The following is a 14,237-nucleotide window of genomic DNA, read 5'->3' as shown; positions in this document are numbered from 1 at the left end:
AAGGCGTCTTCCCATTACGCCAAGAAGACGCTGGCGTATCTTGAGGAGAAAAAGATACCGTTCGTGCCGAAAGATCGTAACCCAACAAACTTGCCCCAGTGCCGCCCAATAGAGAATTTCTTTGGCTCACTCAGTGCCCTAGTGTATAAAAACAATTGGAGGGCCAAGGACACGAAGCAACTGACTACAATACATAACTGAGTATAACTTGGGTTTGATTAGCAGGTATTTTATCGACCTACCTGACCGTTATGCAAAATCCCACTATTCTGATTTTGGTCAAACTTGACTATCTCCTGTGGAAATCTTCTACGGAAACCATCTTCGATCTAATGGAAATGATACAATAACACATTTTACACACTTCCAAAACACAGCAACGCCCAGAAGTGATATTGCATCTGTGTCTTTCCGGCACCGAATGGTATCTGGCTAAGCGGTCCCCAAATCGCTTTTTACGATCCGCTCATGGTTTTCTGTGTTTTTTCTCCGTGCTAGCTTGATTATCGGGGGGATTGGTTTTTTGGTTGTTCCCATGCATTGGGAACGCTAAATTTAACACATCTTTTCGATTGCCTACAGTGCCTAGACTCGTCGTAAAAATAATAACGAACCCAAATACTCGAAATATATGTCCTGTGCGATGTGTGCCATCTTCCCGGCTAACCTACAAATGTATCATCAACATTATTACGGCACAACATAAGTCCGATGCCACTGTTGGATCCAGCTTTCCCCCAAAATGGGATTAAGGTCCCCGGAAAGCCAGTGGGAGGCGAACAAGTGTGGTGGTGGTTTGCATTATGAATGGATTGGGACCAGATTTTGCAGATTTGCTTTTTGTCTTCCACGTGAAACCCGTATGGATATCCAGTGCCACTGACTTACTCGCCTTTCGGAATAATACAAATTTTATTCACTTTACGGGTAAATGAAAACCGTATATATCATTAATAATCGTAGGATGGAGAAAAACGATCCATTCTATATCAGGTTTTGGTTGTCTTGCGATAGGGTGAGATAGCATTTACGGATTTATTCAGTATAAGAATAGATTTATTTATGATAACGCGACCATCCGGGCCTTGACTTTGTTGCCGACAGGACAAACATTATTTTTGAAATGTGTTTTCCCATACCGTCACGAATTAGCAAATAAACTAGAAACAGATTCGAAACTCAAACTGAGTGTGATGAAATGTGACATTTCATGAAACCGTTTCGCCTTACCACCGCGCTCCCACTTCCACCAAATGATTTTTTCCATTTTAAATCACAGAAGTGAACTTAAAGGTTGGTTGCGACAGAATGTTATTCTGGTGTAGTCAAAATTTGAGACAGATTGCACGAGTTCGTTCATCTACAACACAAATAAAAATTCAATTGTTTCATTTCAAAACTGTTCAACTAACAGCGAATACTTTACCGTTCACCATTACACAAGTACGACGAAAAAAATCTATGCGAAAACGGGGTAGTTTCCAAAACTTTTTCGTCATAGCTGTTGGTTAAGTAAACATTGTAAATTTCCACGCTGTTTGTGCTATTCATGGAGTATTCTGCTCCAGTTGGTTTGTTTAGCTACAGCTTCATTGAAACTGTATGTGAAATGTGTTGTGCTGCAGTTTTGGCGAAGTTATTAATACTTTCAAATGAAAAGAGTTTCGCGCAGTACATTGTCTACAGCTATGAACGTTGGGAGGTATTAAATTAATTTTCATTTAGTTTGAACACAGTTGTGGCGCCCTCCTTGAAGCAAGATGTTTGTAGATAATTTTGGAATGGTTTTTGTGGTGTACACAGTGCGCGATTCCATACAATACTTTGCCTCAACGGTAATAAAATTGCCTACGCACAGAAAACTTGAATGCAATGGTTTTGGATTTCAATATGGAAGCAATCGTCATATTGCAATTTAGCCTAAGACCATCGGTTGCACCTACAGTCCACAGATTAGGCTTTGGAAGAGATGATACTCATGTGTGAGTGGATGAGTATAAGTATTGAATTGTAATTGATACACGGAAATATATAAAATGGAAGTGAGAGCGGACACGGTTTACTGACGAGCGTCGTGCAACAATGAAGTGTCTTTCTCATGACAGGTGAAGAAGGAGTGTCTCTGATCAGATGGGTATCTGAACAGAGTTCCAGAGTTAATTTCCAACAACAGGGCCCAAACACGAGCACATTGAGTCGTTCCGATGCTCTGCTGAATGGTTGTATTTTACTCACGAGCGTAGCAGTCCCGCATCATCACACGCCATTTCACATCGACAGACCACGAGTGAGGTTCGACGTTATACGTGAAGGGGTTAAAGGGGATCAAAGATAATAATTGATTTTCAGGCGGAATGAACACCTTTTTGATATTGAAATTATGAATGCAAATTAACTTTACTATATCAAATTAGTATTCTATTTAAATGAAAAACACATTTCTTTGCAGTTGGTGAAAAAATCTCATAAGGAAATTGTTTTTGAAAACTACTTTAAAGGGTGTGTCACATCAAATTGCATCACGGAAAAAACGCTGTAGAAATTTAATTTTTAGGAATTATATCTTCAGCTTTCGCTTATAATCAGATAAGAGTGTATAGATCACGTTGGCCATGCTTCACTGTCAATTTTTTGTAAATTTGGAAAAATGTCGTCGAACAAAAAAGAGCGTCGTGAATTAATCCTGCGCACTCATTTCGAGAATGCGGAGTTGTCACATCGGGACATCGGCAAGATGCTGGGAATCGTCGAATCCACGGTCAGCAGAGTACTAAAACGATACTTCGAGAACCTAACCATCGACCGGAAGGTGAAGAACGGCAAAAATGGATGCCTCCGTCAGTGAAAAAGATCACAAGCGCGTAGTTAAGCAGTTTAGATGTGATCCGAGAAGTTCGGTCCGGGATGTCGCCAATAAGCTGAATTTGTCAAGTTCATTCGTCCAGCGGACCAAGCAGCGGGAGGGCCTGCGTACATACAAGGTTCAGAAGGCTTCTAACCGCGACGAAAGGCAAAACATGGTGGGGAAGACGCAAGCCCGAAAGCTGTACACCGAAATGCTGACGAAGCCGCATTGCCTGGTAATGGACGACGAAACCTACGTCAAAGCGGACTTTCGTCAGCTGCCGGGCCTGTTGTTCTTCTCCGCAGAGGACAAATTCAGCGTTCCGGAGGAGATTCGCAAGCAGAAACTATCCAAGTTTGCCAAAAAGTACATGGTGTGGCAAGCGATCTGCTCTTGCGGAAAGCGGAGCGCCCCCTTCGTGATGACCGGCACGGTAAACGGGCAGGTTTACCTTAAGGAGTGCCTACAGAAGCGCTTACTACCACTATTGAAGCAGCACGAGGGCCCGACCATCTTCTGGCCGGATCTCGCTTCGTGCTACTATTCAAAGGACGTGTTGGAGTGGTACGAAGCCAACGGGGTCACCTTCGTGCCAAAGGAAATGGACCCGCCCAACGCGCCGGAGCTTCGCCCAATAGAGAAATATTGGGCGATTATGAAGCAGGCCCTCCGGAAAAACCCAAAAGTTGTCAAATCGGAGGTGGACTTCAAGAGAAAATGGATTTCTGTTCAAAAAAAACTACAACCTGACGTTGTACAGAACCTTATGGACGGGGTAAAGAGGAAGGTGCGAGCATACGGGCTTGGGCTCGAAGTATGAATAAAAAGAAAATACCAAAAGTTGTTTAATAGTTTTTATTTTACTGTCTAAAATTTTCAAAAGGATCGATCTACTGGGCGAATTTCTACAGCGTTTTTTACGTGATGCAATTTGATGTGACATACCCTTTATATCATAATGAAAAGTTTCAGTAAAAATGACGGAAATGTATAGATAAATGGTCAAATAAGAGTCAGGAATACGTGTTTCAAGTAATTAAATAACATGATGTGAATTCATTCAAGTTTTAACATTTGAAAACTGTTACACTATCGGGTTCGGGACCCATATTTTGGCCCCAAACTGAAAATCGCCACCAGACGTGGACACGGTACCACTGTCTTCGCGAATTGCGACTGACCTGGTTCTGAACATTTCTTGCCTTATTTATATGATTGGTCCCATAGTCATTTGATGCGCAATTGTTGTATGGGTTGCGTCTAGAATATTCGCCATAAATAATCACACTTTGTATAGCGGGTTCGTTTCCATATGTTCCTGTCTTTTGACTATTTGCTTCTTATTGTTATGACTATTTATATGTTGTCTTGTTTTGTTGTTGTGTTTCTAGAGGTATAATGTTGTGAAGCATTCATATATTTACTGTACAGGTTCCTCAATGTAGTCGGTATAAACCTACAGTGAAATCACCCGACACAGGGAATAAATATTGAGTATGACTTACCGGCTCGACAGTTGTCTGTTGTGAGAGGAAATGATGCCCAATGCATGGCTAACTAGTGTTGCCAGTATATAATATCAACATCACTGTTATACTGTAAACTGCGAGGGATAGGACGTTGTGTCTTTCACGCATCTCACATCTTCCTTCTCCCTTATTCTTTTTATGTTATTTTACTTTTTTGTGTCATGATTTGTCATTTCAATTTATTTTAATTTCTTCAATCAACGCTATAGAATACATGAAATAGTGTGAACGGATTAAAAAAATGTACAGCTGCGTGCATTTTGTCTGATTACAATCCCAACGGTCTATACTGATCTGCATACTCTATCTATTCTTACCATTTGCGTAACACTTGTAGAACGGTTTATAATTCAGAAAGGTGTTTTGTAACTAGCATGATTTTTAAAGGAACGAAAAATGGCGGCAAATTCTCTGGGTGATATCCATAAATGCAGTTCGATAATGCTGACGTAATATGTTTACATCCAAATTGGATGTCTACTTGCGGGAATGGACTGCCTTGTTTTGTATACTTTGGCTAGTGCCTATATATACCAGATGAAGCAATCATGTGGCATTCTCGAATTTATGTGAAAGAGAAGGAAGGATTTTGTATAATTTCATTCTCACACAGTTCATCTCTCGTATCTCGCTCTCGCATGTGAAAATGCGAAAATGGCATACCCTAGCAATAACAAAACAAACAACCCCCGCTCGACAAACCGTAATCCTCTTCCTATTGAAGTAATGATGTTGCTTCACTTGTATATATAATCATGGGCTAGATCTAAGTAAGTACTGCACGCACTCAATAGATATAAGCAAGTACTGTACGCACTCAATAACACGCAACTGTCAAAATTGTTCATTGCTTGTGTTTTTTTTATTCTTTTCTTGTTCCTGTATCATCTAAATTTCCACAGAGTCAAATTATAAATACTCGCATACAGAAAAACCTACCAGGAAATGGCAACGAAAATATCAGTAGTTTCTCCATACGCTGCACACCGGAACAAATATCCACGTTATTAACGGGAGAAGATACATACATTCCAACTATCTGTAGCCCGCGACGCCGGGGAAGCGCGCGAGTTCGTCGCGACCGGGGATTTTGCGCAGATAAGCGGTCGGCTTAAGCGCCACTCCCGCGAGGGAGACCGACCGCCGTGTTTTATCCTTGCCCGGCAATGAGACACTCACTGAGGGCGGGTTTGTCCTTTTTCTCACAAACCCGGTTATTTCCGCGACTCTTCTGCGCTCTCTGAAGAACCCGCGACACCGTTGGTCCGCGGTCCGTGATACAACCCCAAAACTGAGAACCACGGCTGGTTTTCCTTTTCCGCGAGTGTTGTAGCGCTTACGAATGGGATGCGCGGCCACCTTCAATAGCGTTCGGGGCTGGATTCCAACGATGGACGTGGTGTCGAAAACGGCTCTTCCTCCTATTTTACACAACAGAAAAATTCCACACAAAAGCCACATTTAGTTTACACACGCCACGTGCCACATTTGAATATAGAGCTTACCTATTTATCGTTTGACGGATGCACTGGAGGGTATTTCTAGTTACAATTATTTGAATAACCTAATTCACTCTACAAATAGGAAAAAAAAACTCTTAACACACTAACTAACGTGCACCTAGCACCAACAATACCTTCCGGTTTCAAACTCGCGATTTAGACACAAACTACACCGCTTTCGCCTCGTCCACGGCCAAAGTTGAAATGGGCGAGTATCTGATTTGATCCTCAGATCAGCCCGGCATTCTTTAGAACCGGAACTACGTAATTATTAACGATGTTAATAATTCCACAGTCTTAACCGAAGTTCTTTGTGGTTGTACCCGTCTCGTTTTTCCCACATTCGCGGTTTTTACGCTCCCGAATACAGTCCAAATCGAGTTCGCTGGGTTTGGAGTTTCAAGAACAAGAAACCCGCCGAAAGACTCTGCTTTTTTTGGGGGAAAGTGTGTTAACAAAAAAAGGAAAGCATGAGTCTTCTAAATACGTATTGGTCAGTGAGTGTCTTCGCTAAACTCAGCCGCCGGATCCCATTCAGCACCCATTATGGCTAGTCGCTCAAATATTCAAAGCGGAGAGGCTCTCGCTCTGCCATTCATCCAAACAAATCCAGAAGAGAGGAACTCAGATCCACACATACGAGATTGTGTGGGATCTGACTTCAAATTTAAGAAACGAGGGGCTTCCATATGTCGAAATCAGTACCGTGCTACATCATTCCCTGCTTAATTTTCGAAAATTTGATTGGCCTGAACCAATCAAATTTTCGAAGGCGAAAATAGAGTCTCCCTTTGCAGAATTGTTCAGTAACATTTTCGGGGTCATATGTGGTCATCGTCAAACTGAATTGACTCATCCTCTATTTCCAGTATCAGATCAATTTATCTGTCTGTAACTGACCATCAACGCTTTGCAGCTCCGGTCTCCAGCGAAATGTCATGTGAAACCCTGCAAAGGTTAACTCTAAACGCCCATCAAAAATTACTGGTATTATAGAGAACTAACTAACCGAAAACTACTGAACTGAGAGACAAGAAAAAACTCGAGAAAAAAAAACATCAATCGATCTGACCTTCCAGAGCTACTATTTAGTTGACAATCCTATTTACACAAAATGAAGAAAAAATATACTCGAAATTACTCAAAACTATAACTAAAATCTTTACATCCTCCACTTCTCATTAATAGAAGTATTTCTGGAGATTAAAAAGAACGTACTATCGACCTACGTCGAAAAAATAACTCAATGAATATTGTTCATTCCGACCTCAGAACTTTATCCAAGTAAAAAGGAATGAAACAATATCCGTCTTAAATTTGCCCGAAATTTCTTCGGATATGGAAGCTACTCTGGAAAAATCCAAAGATCTCCTGCTCCCATCCGAAGAAAGATCTTAAAGTTCGTCATTCTCAATCGTTGGCATGCTACCAACGATGAGATGACCTTTTTCCTAACAAAATCACAAAACGAAACTAAATATTCAACCAATCCAACATTCACGCACCCCTCGCTTACAAGCGATGTACACTCATTCTCCCAATACACTCACACAATTCACTCACGCTATTGCCAACTAAAAGAGTGTTCGAGAAGTAAACAAACCGGTGCGATGGTTTGTCAGTGCAGTGGAAGTTCGGGTTTTAATTTTTTTTATTACACGGACGATTCCGTGTTTTTTTTTTTTTTTGAGAAGGAAAAACCTTGTGAGCGATATGGACGACGTTGAAAAAGGAAAGTAAAAATGGTAAGTCGTTCCAACTATTAGGTGTAAAGCTCTTTGTTTTTCTCTTTCTTTCACAGGTTAGGTTCTACAAGGGAAGCAGCATCACCGGCTGGACTGGATTGTTGCTGGGGAAACGATCGAACGAAGGACGAGGATAACCAGGAACGAGACCGAGAAAAGGACTAGGACAGGACGGTTTTTGAGAACAACAACTGGAGGAAACAGAGGGCTGTATCGGAGGACGAAGGAAATACAAATGTAAAACCGGACAAGGATGGGAGCTGCTAAGGACAATACTGGAAAACATACCGAAACGAGGATAACCGAATCAGGACAATAGTGAAACACTTCCCCGACGAGAAACGGGACTACTCTCAAGGAAAGGAAAGGGAAACAAGCTGGAGGATAATGACGAACCGGAACCACAACGATGATTATAACAAGTAAATTATAAAATCAAAATATTTATTAATTTTTACATATTATTTTAGGTACTAAATCAGGAAGTCATTCTACAAAAAAAACTAAAGAATTTCTTCGAAAGAAAACAACAACAAAAATGGAATACTGGAACGGAAAAGTGACGATGAAACAAACTAAGCAAAAAAAAGACCATAAACGAGGAAAAAACGTGAGTGACTATTACTTTTTAATAATTTAACAACTAATTTAACTAGATCTAGGACTAATAATAGAAAATAAGGGTTAGGGAAATAGGAAGAAAACTAATGAATTAATCTACTACTAATAATTACATTGTATTTACAATTCGAGTCGCGTTGTTCACTCGATTCGGTTCCGAAGGTCGGTCTCTTTTTGATGTTTTCGTTGGGATTCCCGTTTGTCACTTCGGCTACATAGCTTTCAAAAAAAAACTTGATTCTACGGAATCAACCAATCGAGAGGTTTATCAAGTCTCTTCTTCTTCGGACTGCTCTCTAGTGCTGAGGCGCTCTACTCTTCGTTTCTTCACAAAGTCCACTACTGATAATTTTGAAAGTCATCATCAGTGCTCGCTTTACGCTTCACGGTACCATGACCGCTACTTTGCACAGGTCATAGCTCCGACTCGTTCATTTTCTTCGTGAACTTTGCTACTTTTCCCGGATCATTGTGAGCTCTCAACTCAGACTTCAAGCAATCTTCCAAAGAATCAACGATTCCTCAATCGATGGGATTCGACGTAGGACTTTCCACATAGGTGTGTTTTTTGTTATTAGTTCCTTCATGAAAGGTACATAGCTTGAACAACAAACATATACACACGAATATACACATAGGAAGAAGGATTATGGAGAGGCGAACAGAGAAGGATGTCTATCTATCACGTCTTCTGCCTTGTGTCAACACATTATTGTCCAGATTTCTCTCATTTCTATTATGAACAGTACAACGTTCACAGCTTCGTGTCGTTCTGCCCATATTTCCGCAACCATAACAGAAAATTAATTTCCGTTCATTACAGTTCCTCCAACAATGCCCCTGTTGTTGACAATTCCAACAGGTCTTTGTGGTACTAGAATTTCTCGTTCTTCTTCTATCTACTATCCAATTGGCTTCTTCATTTCTGCTTTCCATCGTCTCAATGCAATGGATTGGTTTTAGAGTGGACCTTTCCCATGCCTTTTGGAGGGCAGAATCAGTTGCATCGATTCGATAATTCAGGTCCATCAAATGGTCCAGATCATTCACATCAATAATAGAGATCCTTGAACGATAATGTTGTCTCATATTATCGAAAATAATTTCGAATTTTCGTCGCTTTGAAAGTGGTTTTGACAGCATTTTATTGAGCTGTTCAATTCCCTCCACAAATGCAACGAATGTTTCATCTCGACGCTGCTTTCGGTCGAATATATTCTGACGGATTGCTTGATCGTTATTAGGGTTACCGAAACGATTCCTAATCCGACGTTCAAACGAATCCCAATCATTCAACTCGTCTACGTACGTGAAGAACCATTCTAGCACTGATCCATCCAACAGTACATGAATTCTATTCAGAATATCCTTAGCAGGCACGTCCTCTCTATACGCAATTTTCTCCAAATGATACAAAAAACATTCAACGCTCAATGTTCTAGGATGGCCTGAGAACCTTAACTTCCATTTCTCTATTCTGTCTCTTATGTTATCTCTATTATCCTCGAAGTAGTGTCGTTTTCTTCTTCGTTGTCTAGCTTTACTTATATTGGAAAACTGGGATTTTATTGAAGAATCCGAATCATCTGCGTCAACATTTCCTCTAATTCTTTTTTCCTTTGATAATCTATTTTGACATGGATCTATTTCATCCTCTTCCTGACTGCTTTCTGCACTTTCCTGACAAAGTTGGTTGGATGTGTTTCCCTCATCATTCTGTATTGAAACATTGTTTTTCTTAGTTGCCTCTTTCATCGTCAGATTTGATATAAGATCTCCTAATGTTCTCTCCAGATATGCGACCTTTTCGCGTAATTCAGCTATTTCTTGTAGCATTTTTGTTTCATTATTTACTTCAATTTTAGTTCTTCGCGAATCCGACTCTCTCGGACACTCTACCTCTAACATCGCATTGACATTCGTACTATCATTTTCCGCTTTACCTGATACTTTATTCGCATCATATTCTTTAATCATTTTACTTAAACAACGCAACACTCCATCTTTCAGCAGCTGTTCCCCTTCATCGATAACCGTACATCTTTCTGTTCTATACCTGTAATGTATCAACTTGGATTTCTGATACGGCTCAAACCCTTTCTGTTTGACTTCCCTTCCAATCGCCGCCACATTATTTTCGAGGACATTGAGTTCATCTCGGATATTGATGGACGAAGAGTATTTGCGTCCTGACTTCGCATCCGATTTGAAATGCTTTCTCAAACGCCGTTGCTTCCCTAAAAGGTCTAGACCAACCATATTCTCATCGAGTTGATTCCGAATACGTAGTTCGTAATCAATTTCCCCCAAGCTGAGATGCTCAGTACAAGGGAATTCCATCTTGAATCGTTCAAATAATACCACTAATATTCGATAATCAATTTATTTTCAGGGTAAAAATGATGCAGCTGATAGGTGACGGATTGTTTAAATCTTCAAAAAGATGTCAAAAATACAGTGCTTGAAAAATGCCGAAAAAATGTCAATGTTCTAAAGAAAAAAAAAACTTAGAAGTGATCAAATAGAAAAACAAATTGCCCGATATCGTTTCATATAGATGGCGAGGAATGATGAATGTGCCATGAAGACTAGATGCGAGATGTTTGTATAATTCACTTGAAGACCCTTTTATAACTAATTTAAAAAATGTATAATCGTTGAAAGAAATCTTAATAAAAAAATAAACAAAATTTATAATTCAATATTACACCGATATTAAATATTAAATTTCTATACTACAAAAATAATTATTTTCCCCGAAAACAAATTTTCCCGAAAAACTGGAAAAATCAATATAATTTTCCAAAATAAATTTCCCAAAATTATTTTTCAAATGACCGTAAATGTCGTGCCAAAAACCACGTTGGGCGCCAAATGTAGCCCGCGACGCCGGGGAAGCGCGCGAGTTCGTCGCGACCGGGGATTTTGCGCAGATAAGCGGTCGGCTTAAGCGCCACTCCCGCGAGGGAGACCGACCGCCGTGTTTTATCCTTGCCCGGCAATGAGACACCCACTGAGGGCGGGTTTGTCCTTTTTCTCACAAACCCGGTTATTTCCGCGACTCTTCTGCGCTCTCTGAAGAACCCGCGACACCGTTGGTCCGCGGTCCGTGATACAACCCCAAAACTGAGAACCACGGCTGGTTTTCCTTTTCCGCGAGTGTTGTAGCGCTTACGAATGGGATGCGCGGCCACCTTCAATAGCGTTCGGGGCTGGATTCCAACGATGGACGTGGTGTCGAAAACGGCTCTTCCTCCTATTTTACACAACAGAAAAATTCCACACAAAAGCCACATTTAGTTTACACACGCCACGTGCCACATTTGAATATAGAGCTTACCTATTTATCGTTTGACGGATGCACTGGAGGGTATTTCTAGTTACAATTATTTGAATAACCTAATTCACTCTACAAATAGGAAAAAAAAACTCTTAACACACTAACTAACGTGCACCTAGCACCAACAATACCTTCCGGTTTCAAACTCGCGATTTAGACACAAACTACACCGCTTTCGCCTCGTCCACGGCCAAAGTTGAAATGGGCGAGTATCTGATTTGATCCTCAGATCAGCCCGGCATTCTTTAGAACCGGAACTACGTAATTATTAACGATGTTAATAATTCCACAGTCTTAACCGAAGTTCTTTGTGGTTGTACCCGTCTCGTTTTTCCCACATTCGCGGTTTTTACGCTCCCGAATACAGTCCAAATCGAGTTCGCCGGGTTTGGAGTTTCAAGAACAAGAAACCCGCCGAAAGACTCTGCTTTTTTTGGGGGAAAGTGTGTTAACAAAAAAAGGAAAGCATGAGTCTTCTAAATACGTATTGGTCAGTGAGTGTCTTCGCTAAACTCAGCCGCCGGATCCCATTCAGCACCCATTATGGCTAGTCGCTCAAATATTCAAAGCGGAGAGGCTCTCGCTCTGCCATTCATCCAAACAAATCCAGAAGAGAGGAACTCAGATCCACACATACGAGATTGTGTGGGATCTGACTTCAAATTTAAGAAACGAGGGGCTTCCATATGTCGAAATCAGTACCGTGCTACATATCTTAATAAGAAATGGAAACAGAATTGAAACCTTTCTTGGTGCAGGCATGTCAGTTGTGGATACATGATTTAAAAATATATATATTGCTCGCTAAAACCTCTACTTTAGGTTATCCAGCTGATTATCATTAATGAAACGGTGTACAATGCTCTCCACAATGTAACGTTCGGTGTCAAGTCCGGAACTTCCCCTAGTTTCAGACTGTCACTCGACCATTACACTGACTATGTGCTCCTCCACGGTCTAATAGGGGCGAAAACCTTTGGATTTTCCTTCCCGCATTACTTTCTCTGGAGAAAACCCTGCTGATTGAGTTGGAGGCTAATATGCTATCAACCCAACTCGCATTATCACTTCTGCAGCCATTCCAACTCGCCGACATTGGGTGGCTGTTCCGCCACCATTCTTTTGCTGAAGCGGTTGTCCCAACACGCAGCTTTCTTAGACAATTGTCCCGACACGCCACTTCCAAGCGGTTTCCCAACACGCAGTTTTCAGGCGGTTGTCCCGACGCGCCATTTTTCCAAGCGGTTGTCCCAACACGCCTATTTTTCAAGCGGTAATTCCAACACGCAGTACCTCTGGCGGTTGTCCCGACGCGCCATTTATTTTCACAGACGGTTGTCCCAACACGCCATATTTTTAGACATTCTTTTATCTATGTCGGGTGATTTCACTGCATATTTAAATATCCGGCAGGATCGCCAATGTGAAGCATTCATATATTTACTGTACAGGTTCCTCAATGTAGTCGGTATAAACCTACAGTGAAATCACCCGACACAGGGAATAAATATTGAGTATGACTTACCGGCTCGACAGTTGTCTGTTGTGAGAGGAAATGATGCCCAATGCATGGCTAACTAGTGTTGCCAGTATATAATATCAACATCACTGTTATACTGTAAACTGCGAGGGATAGGACGTTGTGTCTTTCACGCACCTCACAAATGTATAACAGGTTTTTGTGCCCGATGAAAAGGTAAGTGTCCATATGTAATTATGTTAAACAGTTAGACCTAGGTAGTGCGGACTGAATCAAAGCGGCTGTCAAAAAAGATCCAATTGAAATGTCAAAAGAGATCCAACGATCAGAAGTGTTATTTTTCTTATGATAATCAACACTATAAAAAGGGTATTGTTATCAAGGGCAAAAATAATTAAAATTATAAAATGAACGAACTACATTTTTCCGTCAATTGTTTAATTGACCATTGCATCTCTGAAAAAGCATCTCAGCATTTCACTTAGCAACGCATTTTTAATGTCCCCTTTTTTTGACATAACGTTTTTCCGAACGAAATAAAAACAAACGAAGTCAGAGTCACGTAAATGTTTACTCCTGCGATTTGGGAATATTCGATAAAAAGTGGAACGAAGAGATGCCAGATGATTAAAAAAAAAGCCTGTGAAAACATGTGAATGTCTGTTAAAAATATGGAAAAGTCTGTAAAAGTGTGCAGATCTATATAAATGTCCTTTAACGTTAATTTTCACATATTCATTAATACTTTGTACATCGCGATGCACGTAAGATTGTATTTTGTATATATACAGCCATTCCATGTCAAACCGATATAGTGGTTCTCAGATTTTCGTCAAAAGTGGTCATTTTGTTCTTTATCGCAAAACATTAGACCCGTATGTTTTATTTTTTCATTAGGGTGTTTATTTCCATTTTAAGGTGGTCCATAAAATCATTTCTTTTCCACTTTTTTCCCAAAAATGACTTTTTTTTTAAATTCATAACTTTCGAACCACTTAACCGGATTTAGATAATCGTCATATCAAATTGAAGCCAATGACCTTTGATTGAAAAATATTGACCTTGTAGAGAATATGGATCCTATTTTCGTAATTATTGATTGTAGTCGTTTTTTAATGTTTTCATGGCTTTGGACTAGGGGGCGCTTTTTTATATTTTTTCTTGAAAGCTGAGAA

At 40.4% G+C, this 14,237-nt stretch overlaps 2 long non-coding RNA genes across 2 annotated transcripts; both read right to left on the bottom strand.

The window, feature by feature from the left end:
* Positions 1 to 5,615: 5,615 nt before the first annotated feature.
* Positions 5,616 to 6,200, bottom strand: LOC129762084 (uncharacterized). The gene is made up of 3 exons (XR_008740533.1): positions 6,011 to 6,200; positions 5,880 to 5,948; positions 5,616 to 5,795 (listed from the first exon to the last, which is right to left on the bottom strand). It is a non-coding gene; the product is annotated as an uncharacterized LOC129762084 (long non-coding RNA).
* A 5,179-nt stretch (positions 6,201 to 11,379) lies between these two features.
* Positions 11,380 to 11,903, bottom strand: LOC129763590 (uncharacterized). Its single transcript, XR_008740984.1, has 3 exons — positions 11,714 to 11,903; positions 11,583 to 11,651; positions 11,380 to 11,498 (listed from the first exon to the last, which is right to left on the bottom strand). It is a non-coding gene; the product is annotated as an uncharacterized LOC129763590 (long non-coding RNA).
* Between the last annotated feature and the right edge of the window lie 2,334 nt (positions 11,904 to 14,237).

The sequence above is a fragment of the Toxorhynchites rutilus genome, chromosome 1 (genome assembly GCF_029784135.1).
Source record: "Toxorhynchites rutilus septentrionalis strain SRP chromosome 1, ASM2978413v1, whole genome shotgun sequence".
NCBI lineage: Eukaryota > Metazoa > Arthropoda > Insecta > Diptera > Culicidae > Toxorhynchites > Toxorhynchites rutilus.
The sequence above is the reverse complement of the archived record's forward strand: the minus strand, read 5'-3'. Positions and strand labels throughout refer to the sequence as shown.